The sequence below is a fragment of the Lactuca sativa genome, chromosome 4 (genome assembly GCF_002870075.4).
Source record: "Lactuca sativa cultivar Salinas chromosome 4, Lsat_Salinas_v11, whole genome shotgun sequence".
NCBI lineage: Eukaryota > Viridiplantae > Streptophyta > Magnoliopsida > Asterales > Asteraceae > Lactuca > Lactuca sativa.
In genome coordinates, this window is record NC_056626.2 from 321,210,437 (window position 1) to 321,221,303 (window position 10,867).

At 40.1% G+C, this 10,867-nt stretch overlaps 1 pseudogene; it reads left to right on the plus strand.

Annotated features, from left to right (window-relative positions):
* Positions 1 to 5,494: 5,494 nt before the first annotated feature.
* On the plus strand, positions 5,495 to 6,466 carry LOC122197797 (60S ribosomal protein L5, mitochondrial-like; annotated as a pseudogene).
* Positions 6,467 to 10,867: the final 4,401 nt, after the last annotated feature.

Consider the following 10,867-nt stretch of genomic DNA (forward strand, 5'->3'; position numbering starts at 1 on the left):
ATAGGGCTTGAGTGACCTTAAAATTTTCAAGAACTTGTGGGTTAGGGAGAATAATTGGAGTAGGTGAAAGAAGTATGATTTCCATGGGACATCATCTTCATTTAGGAAAGCTTGTTTCAAGAGATTTAGGAAGATCATAAATGTCTAAACCATAAATCTTTTTAGGAGATATTCAAGATAGTTGATTTAACGTCCTTAATATGACACCCAATATGAAATATTAAGGCCAGGACCCAACAAACTATTTTATAACTTAGAAGAGGGATGCCGTAATCCAAGCTATAAAATATTTGAAGGTAGGTGAATGACGATTCACCAATTTCCACCAAGATAAACGAAATGTATTATTAGGTTTTAATTGGTTTTTGAAACTCCTAGATCTTTGATATTCATTGAACTTTTCAATGGCATGTTTCAATCTCGAGTGTGCCCTTCAGGTTTTGTGACTGGGATGCCGAGGATCACAAAACAAGGTGTGAAGTAACCATGCAAATTACTTGGTACCCTTAAGTGTTTACCCCTCAATCGATGTTCCGGTTAACCACACACGCTCCATCGATACTATGATAAACATTAAGTTACCATTTTCCTACCTTGTTAAAAACGAGTTACTGTGCCGGTTAACCAAACACACTCCACTAACCGACTTAAACAAAGTGCAAAGTGTAATTTCATGGATTAGCACCTTATTCACATTTTCCTAAGTAACTAAGATTGGGTATTTGTAAGAGTTTAGTTACTTAGTATTTATCATTAATACTTTTAATGAAGGTAGAATTCTAGTCCTTGTCCTACCCGTTTGGCTAACGACCCTCCACCGGTCAAGGAAGCGGTGGGTGAGAGTGGACACCCATTAAACTGTCATTTTATAGGCAGTAACCTTATACCCCCTATATATATATATATATATATATATATATATATATATATATATATATATATATATATATATATATATATATATAGATAGATAGATAGATTATTAACTTATGAGTTTAATTAAAGTTTTAAAAACTTTAATGAAGTGACTCTTGAATATCCATAACTTGAGGACAAGTTATGGAGTCATAAAACAATTTAATGAGGAAAAACACTCTTCATTTTGTAACCTATGGCAACTTTTATGAGTTTTAAGATTCATAAATGTGACTTATAAGTTACATAAACACATTTTATGAACTTCTTTTAGATTAATTTGGATTAAAACCAACTATCACATAATTTTATTCATTAATTTAAATTCTCTCATCAAACAAGGTATCACAAAAAACTTTTGGTGATCCATAAGTTATTCTTAAGTTATGGAATCCTTTAAAACATTAACACCAAATTTTGTAACTCCGTAAAAACTTTGAATCAATTTTTTTAAAACCTTTTCATATCCATAACTTATGGAGGTTTCAAAAAATAAAATATTTGCATCAGTGTAACAGAAAACAACTCGTGGCTCTGATACCACTGTTGGGTTTTGAGCATTCTAACACTCCTAAGTGTACATGTAACCCTAAATACCTTGGATCTATGTTTTCTCTATTATACATGCAAATATGAACTTCTAAGGTATTATCCTAATCTAGCATACAAAACAATGAATATAGCAAGATAGAATACATACCTCTTTGATGTAGAAAGTCTTCATGAAGCTTGAGTGCCTAGTGCCCCAAGTGTGACACCTCAAATGGTTCACACAACACCAAATACACTTGGAATAACTTGAGAGAAACTTGAACACTCCTTGAAATTGTCTAGCCCTCACACTCACACATAGTGCACGATTTCTTGACCGATGGGATTTTTTTATATGGTGGCTATTAGGGTTTCACCATGTAACTCATGACTTTACCCATTCCTTATGCTCAATGGATTTTAACCTCCATGGAGCATCCATGGGTCACCCCATGGACTTACTCCAACATAAGGAATCTTGGATCACAAGCCCACATATATAAGAGTGAATGATTTACACAATCAACCCATTTATTTAATTAGTTTCCTTTTGATCACTTAATTAATTCCAAATTATTTCTTGATCAATACTAATTAAATAACCTTATTAATATATTAGAACTTATAATATATTAACAAACCTTAAGTGTTATTTCTCTCATTTTACTCTATCCAAATGGATGATGCCATGCAACCCAAATGGACCATGTCGGGTCGGGTCAAGTCTTACCAATTATAGTTATGGACTTAGACATTAATCCAACAATCTTCTTTTGTGCCATGACAATCTCACTCAAATTATGGGGACCTACACATATTAGTACAGTATACCGGGGTCCACGGCCAGAACCACATGTGCAAGTTTCCATGCATGTGGCTTGTCCGTGCTTTTCTATTCCGTTTTGCCGCCTATTATATTAATATAGTCATGTTTGGTCCACCTTTATTCATCTATACCAGCTGCCATGCACGAGCCCATAGAAAGGATTTCAGTGCCCCTATCTAGATAAGAAGCAGAACGCACCATCACCTATAGCCCTTTCCTCTAACGGGGATTTCCACAAAATGAAAACGGGAGGCATCGCCGTATGCTCCACTTTTGTTGCTCTGGTTTATATTCCGGAGTACTCCTATGGCCGATCTATCACCCAACCTATTTAAACAACCTAAAGGCTTGGTCCCGTCCCATTGGGAGAATGACCCCTTATGGAACGGCTTAGTGAGTTATTCTCGCAGTTCAGATAAGATTCGGACCGCCACTTCTCTGAAAACATGGTTCTTGCCCCCTATCTCCTCCCCCTTTGAGCTTGTCCATTCGTTGGGTGATCCCTTGCTCTCACGTTTGAGTGTTTGCTCGTCGTTTAGGTAGGTGAGTGAGATTTCTGCTCATTGCATTCACCTCCGGGCTTCTTCGCACCTGGATAGTACTAGGATCCTTGTGCCCCGGCCATTGATCAGATAAAGTTGCCCGCCCTATGACCCACAACTCAAAATGAGCCTTGCGACAAGACGCGAACATTCCCTATGTTGCAGTTCCCTCCTGTCCGTTCCCGGGTTGGGTTAGGGGAACATCCGAGCGATTTCCTTCGGGGATCCAAATGCGCTCACAAGGCTCACAATAAGAATAAGACCACTAGAGACTTCATAAGGGACCATTTGAGATGCAGATCATAATGCTCCTAGAAAGGCATATTTCAAATATAGAGGAGTGAAAGTTCCCAACAATCAATGACTTTTTCATTTCCTTATATGAACCGTACGAGCACGTCCTTTGTCACCCCCACCGCGGTTACGACTCTATACCCCAACCCAACTTGCTCTGGCCTCGGGTCCTTCCTTTCTGTTCCTCGGTAAGCGGACCGTAGGAGCATGGGGTGGGGGGAGGGCGGTATCTGCTTTTGACTAATAGAATCTCTCTTTTGTCCCTCCTGACCGAACCCGCCAAAAAACAAATAAATAGATAAAGTTTTGACTGTCAGGAGAGTTGCGTCGGAGACATCTTTATCTGTGGAGGAGGCTTCGTCGTTCGGCTCCTCATAAATGATGTTAGGATGGGCCGGCCCATCCTCGGAATCCTAAAAAAAAGAGGGAACAGAATCACTTTCTTTCAGTGACATATCTAATAAGACTGAATAGGATTTTAATAGTTATCACGATCATTCACATCCATTTCAGTAGGCAGGAAGCGCACGGAAGCTACTATTTCTAGAATGCGAGCAAGCTAGCTTGCTGACTCTCCTAGTTGTTTGGCGGCAAGGAAAAGGGCATTCAGGAAGCGACTAGTCGCTTCTGGCGAAGCTTCTAGAAGCCCAACCACTACATAAAGAGATCCATATACCAGTCATGAGCGATAGCGAAGCCTAGAGAGGCGGAAGCAGTAGCTTCTAGAACGAAGCCGAGCCACTAGTGGAGTGGCCTAGGAGGCCTACTATACCGATACTGGATTAGTAACCGGTGAAATCCCCCAATCAAAATTGAAGTGAACTATTGAATAGTGTTATTGATCAGACAAGTACCAAGGCTTTCAGTAGGCTTCTTTCATTTCCAAATTTGCTTGTGACAAGTCCTAGCATTAGTATGAGTTCGTTGACTGCGTAAGGGTGATCCATCTTGATGACAAATTCCACGATAACAAGAAATAGAAATTAATCGTTCGATGGCTGCTCGTTCTCCCCTCTTCAATTCCCAATGAACAACATGATCTTGACCTATCATTTGTTCAATTTGGTCGACCTGATACTTAGTTAATTCTTTTATCTTTATGTTCCCACTGATACCTAATCGATAACGAACCAGAATGGATTTTTGAGGCCCAATTCCATCTATTTTCGTTGAGGCAATTCTGACTTGTTCATCGGCAACTGATCTAGCTCCTGAAATATATAACATTTTTGATCCTTCCTTTTACTAGTCTTCTCAGCTGGAATCAAAAAAGATTCTCCGCTCTGCTCCTACTCCTTCTTCTCCTTCAAATCCGACCGGTTAGACAAGAAGAGCTTCCCTTCCTAGTCCTTGATCCTAGTTACTAGCCTTTAAGGCCGACTGCAATTCAAGGTGGTACGAGCTAGTGCGAACTAACTATGTGAATCCACACCTCAATTGTATTCCTTTCCTGACCTTCAATGAAAGGATTCCACCTGGCACCGACAAATCCCATTCTAGATGGGAAGAACCACCATCCGGAGAAGCTGCATCTTCAATGGTTAGATCCCCTCCAAGCTTGACTTATAAGATGGGGAAAACCAAGCAACGACCAGCTCCTTCACCTAAATTTGGTTGGGGCACAACAGGTATTGAACATCTAAGTGCGAGCCTACCTCTGCTGGTGATCCCCCTTTCCCTAGAACCAATGGTTATGAATCTGCATCGAACTAACGAAAGAACCCCTAATGGAACTGAATTAGACTAAAGTACGGAACAACCATGCGAAACCATTTCATCTCATTCCTCTTCACCATAAATAGCTCCATCCAAGCCTACAGAAGCTTATTTCCGATCTCTCCCAACCCCAAAGTCAGACCAGTCTGAGCCGAACCGAGACAATGAACGGCGAATCTCAACCTTTTTTGTTTCATCCTCTCTGGGCATCTGGACGGAGAAAGAAGGGACGAGTGTATCCGGGCCATGATCCAATCCATATTTTATCTATATATTCCTGCAGAGCATATCGATATCGGGATCCCTCCAAGCCGGCTCTGGGACAGCATCAAAAGTCCTTCGTTCCTCCTTGCAATGAGCAGGGACCAGGGAAGATGTATGAGGCTGGTAAGGTAAGTACATCGATTCATCTCTAGCAGCCAGACTTAGGTCATTAAACCCTTATTCCAGTGTCCTTGGATGAGAATCTTTCTATACTATACGCATGCCTACTGGCACAACACACACCCACTCAGAAGAGCACACCACCCTAATCCCTAAAGAAGAGAGGGAAAGAGCGGAAAAGCTGGTTTGACATCAACAGTTCTTCCTTGTTCTGACAAAGAGGGTGTTTCCTTCTTCTTTTTTAGCTTTGAGCTTGGTTCAGATTGGACGAGCTAGTGCTCAAATCCTGATATTCTATGCTTGAGGAATGTCTTTGTGGATGATATGCTAGTAGAAAACAAATTGATATGTCAGTATAAAACCTAAGTAAAGAAGATCATTAAAATCCTATTGTTATTGCTTTCACTACAAAAATGAAAAGGATAGAATCTGGAGACTAGCCTATATTCCTACTAATGTGATCCCCATTACTAAAAATCTATTCTACACTACGATATATTGCTCTGATGTTTTTACAACTATCTTTTTTGAAGCATATAGTTCATAGTGCTCATTCTATCGATACTGGGAAAGAAAAAAAGAATGTCTACACTCAATTTTCATTACGAAGATGTATCACGTCAGGATCCGTTGCTCAAACCGAATCACGCCAACGTTATGGAAGTTCCTGGATCGTGTAAAATAAGAGTAGTACCAAAGGCAGCACCCTATGATTTCATAATAAAAAATGGAAAATTGGCTATGGAGATTCCGTGCGGTCAGAAATTAATACAGACATAAAGGGCTTCAACAGGAAAGGAGTTTCGATCCAATCCATTCTTGAGAAAAAATCAAGACAAAAAAGGATATGTCAGTGACCTAGCACGGCAAAGCACTCCCCGAGGGCATGGAATGTCTCATTTTTTGGTAAGAATCTCCGCAGTAATGTCTCTGTTAGATTTTACAGTCAAAATATGGGAAAATTCCATTCAATTCTTGATGGAAATGGAGTTTTGCAAATTCTCCCTAGAACTCGAAGATCATTTCGAGATCTTCGAACATATTCAAGGGTTCAATGTCACTATTGTAACTTCGGCCAACACACAAGATGAGACTTTACCACCGTGGAGCGGATTTTTTCAAAAAGATGTGGGGGAAAGTCAGTAAGATGTCGGAGAAGCAAAATATACGAGATCACAAACGTAGATTACTCGCGGCTAAGTATGAATTGAGAAGAAAGCTTTATAAATTTGTAAAGATACCAATCGATCTAGTGATATGCAGACAAACATCGTTAGAAGTTGTCCATGTTGCCAAGAAAGAGTTCCTTTGTACTCGTAAGAAACCGATGTATTTCCACAGGTTGCCCTCGTTCCGTATATCAGTTCTTTTTTTCGAATTTCTCGTCTCGTTTTTTGTGGATTAGCATCTCGAGGTCCTTTGATGGGCATAAAGAAATCGTCTTGGTAGCATCAAACCAATAAAACAAGGGTTAGCTCTGCAGCTGGTCTACAAGCAAGGTAAGTAGGTCCATGTGACCGGCCCCGGATGTACCCTTTAGCCGTGAGGCGAACTGGGTAAACAAAGTCACGATCAGAATGAATGGTAGTTTACTGGGCCTGTCTTTTGCTCCTAGAGGTGCTGCTTCGAATCCAGTTCACGACAAGTACTCATACTAAAGTGTGCTCTGATAGGTATTTCCACTGTTCGATACCTTTTCATGATGACTGTTCCCTGCTCCATTATCAGCCAATGACTCTAACCGCTTCTATTGGCTCAGTTGGATGGAGTACATATTTGTGCGAGACAGTGTAGGAGTTGAGATCCATTGCGCTTAAACTCTTCTAAGAAGGAAAGATTACCTGGTAAAAGCTTGAAGCTATATCCTTTTCATTCAAGTTGAGTGGTTAGAGCCGTACTCCATACCTGGTACACAAATTCAATGCACAATCTTCTAGTACAAAGCATACTTTTCAAATCAGAACTTTCAGTAAACAAAATTAGAAACTTCCTAGTAAAGGGTTTAATACATTTTATTAAACCAATGTAGACTTAAAGAACTTTAGGTGATTAACTCTATAATACCTTGGTTTATACATCATGGTTATATATCATTAATACCCAATAGGTCGTTGGATGTGTGCCTTCCGCCTTGTTTCTTGTTCCTTGTTTGGTTGTGGGCATAGGGCAGATGCACCCAATTAACTATCTATTCGATACTAGATTATATATAGCCAGTATAAACTAAGCGATTATAGAAGTAATCACTGTGGTCACTATTTTACTATAAGAAATAAGGTTTTCTTAAAGAATATTTTCATAAAATATAAAGGAACTATTATAATTAACTCCATGAGTAACAAGCGAATACACCAGAGTTGTATACAACAAGGAGCTAACAAACAATGGGATGTGTGCTATTCGCTTTACTTCCTGTTCCTTGTTTGGTTGTGGAATTAGGATAGAAGTGCACAGTCGATTTTTTGTTTACTCCGAGTTTTATATAACTTGTATTCATTTAGTACTCATCGAAAGGATTGTAGAATCATTTTTACATAGCTTTCATCTAAGTAGGAAATATAGGATTTTCTAGAGGAACATGCGAACTTTTCTAAAAACAGAACTTATAACTTAATTCATTTCAACTACATTTTCCAAAAACTTTCTACAACTTACATACATCACTAAAATCTTATGAACTCACCAGCTTAATTGCTGACCAACTCTTTTAAATAACTTGTATTCTTAGGAAACCAGTAGACAGGTACTCGCGCTGGGAATTCAGAAGATGAAGTTGTATAGTTTAAAGTGTTGTTTTGTTATTTGTTTATGTACTCTATGTTTTGTGAACACATACCTTGTAAACACTTTCTTTATAATAAATGGTTGTTTATTTCTTCACTTACTATAATGCATGTCTTGTGATACTAAACGTGACGTCCTCCACCCCGAACGTTTCCGCCGCTCCGGTTTTGGGGTGTGACAGATATTGAGCTTTCTGTTTCTGAACTTAGAGGTTAACCATGTGGGGTAGCATTTGTTGCGATGTTTCACCAGAGTATCTAGGTAGTATGCCTTCCGCAAGGTAATATTATCTCATGCAAGGGTCATCAGTAGGGACAGAGATGGTCAAGAACAAGGATACACCCTATTTGAGTATTGTAGGGCATATGTTAGCAGCAGTGTCGGGTGAACAAGAGGAGTACATTGGGTCGGTGGCTCTCATTGTCTATGATGGATATCGAGTGTAAGAGTGAGATCTCTGATCTTATGATAATTCTCATGATAGGATGTTGGTTGAGGAGTCGAAGATGAGGAGGGTGATAGTTCATTATTTTCAGACTAAGAGTCATGGCTACTATGGGACAGTTAAGATGTCCAGTAGTGTGTCGGTGTGAGATTTTGGGATGACACGTTGGGAAGTTTTTGAGGATTTTATCTAAGATTCGGGATGTTTGGAGTTTCTTGGTCTCTATCGGGAAGATCATCGAGTGTTCTGTGGTACTTTCCAAGAATAAGTGTGTTGTACCTGGTAAAACAGTCTGTGGAATAGATTGTGGGTGTGCAAAATGGTGATGGTTTGAACCCTGAGTGGGGGAGAACCAGGTATTTTATTGAGAATATTAGAGATTTGTTCAAAGGTCGGTTAGAGGACTAGATATAGTGACCTTCGGTAAGGATACATGAGACCAGGGTTATTGGTGGTCGAGGCGAGGTGCAGAGCGAGATAATGCATGTTGTATGTGTTCCAGAAAGGATGAGTGTCTCCATGGCAGGTGGTTGTTGATTGAAGACCTAGTGGTGGTTAGGAATTCTTCGAGGTTGTAATGGTAAATTCAAGGTGGTTGGCCATGAGGATAGTTTCGGCGGTTGGCAATTTCTAGTTCAATTTATGGGTTGTTATATGCACTTTGGGAAGGGTAGAAGCTGGTTGGGAAACCAACTTCAGGGTCGGTATGAGTGTTCTTGCATGGTTTTTGAGCAATATAGGAGGGAGTTTCGGATTGTCGTCAACGTGTTATGAGTCATTGACGATTCCTTCTTGTTTCAATTGAGAGTGGGAATATTCCAAAGATATGAGTTGTGTGAGAGGAAGATCGGTTGTGGCATTCTGAAAGGATGCATTGTGGTATCTGAGTACGATGCCGTAAGTAGAGATCAGTGGTTGAAACAACACATTCTGAGGTTCTGTGATGGTGTACCGAGGTATCCGAATATGATTCCCTGAAATTTAGATTATTTGAGACTTGAGTTATGAGATGCCAACTGGAGTAGCAAGTGACTATGGTTCTAGTGGGACCTCTTTAGCTAATTGTCATCAAGCGGAGTATCCGAGAATGTGAATTGGAGCAAGAAAAAGTGTTGGTCACGACGGTTGTCGTCAGGAGTGGTGATGCTTTACATGGGTGGGTGTGTGTGCACCTATCTATGTTGAGCCATGGAGTATCCGATAGTGAACTCAGTGGGGGTGATGACTCAAGGAGGATATTAAGGGGGATAAGAGGGTGAGTGGATCCGAGTGGGAGTAATCACTTCGGATTATCCGGGGAAAACCATGGAGTGAGCCCATGGCGAGTCAGTGAGATAGAGTGTTGTGATACTATGGGGAGCCGTAGTGTTCACCAGTTTGCTAGAGAGTGTTATGATACTACAGGGAGCCTTAGTGCTCACCAGTTAGTGGGAGAGTGTTGATATTGCAGGGAGCCATAGTATACATGAGTCAGTGAGAGAGTGTTGTAGGCCTACGGGGAGTTGTAGCCTTCACAGGTTAGTGAGAGGGAATGTTATGATACTACTGGGAGCCATAGTATTCGCTAGACAGAGCATGATGCATAAGAGTTTTTAGGCTTGGGTAGCCTTATTCTTTGAGTTTTGGGAAACTAGTGGTCGGACCAGGGGTGAGACTGGGGTCTCCATATTTGTCAGGGATCGTTATATTCTAAGTTAAGTTATGGTTATTGCAATCGAGAGGAACAAGAGGACTGATGTATGCCTGGGTTGCTGGTCATGGGTCATGAGTTGAGTGCTTCATTGGGACGACTGGTTCCAATTTTGTGTCGGATCAGTCTCTCGAGTTTGAGTTGGCTTTGCTGGTGTATTGAGTAGGCGAATGAGATTCTGGATTCAGATATGGGTTTCATTTTGAGCGGTATTATGTGTCATCTAATGTCTTAGACCTGAGTAGGTCAATTCGATTGTATGGGAAGGCCCGCGATGTCACACCCCAAAACCAAGAACGGCGGAAACGTTCTGGGGCGGAGGATGTCATGTATAGTATCACAACACAGTAAATGTAAATAAGCAAACAACATCATCCATTGCATTAAATATATAATTTTAATACAAGCGTGTTCTGTACAGTTATAGACACCAAAATAATGTAAATCAAAATAATAAGATGAGTCTTGAATACGCTCCATCTTCTCAAAAGCTGGCATCGGTACCTGTCTATTGATGACCTGAGAATACAAGTTATTTTGAAAGAGTTTATCAGCATTAAGCTGGTGAGTTCATAAGTATTTTAGTGTCAATGTTTGTTGTCAAAAATGTTTGAACCTGGCTCAATGTATAAGTTTGTAAAATGTAGGTAAGTGTTTGAAAGTGTTTGTAAAAGTTTGAATCTCTCAGAAAATCCTATATTTTCTATTAAAGTAGCCTTCTACCAAGCCCTAACTGTTGA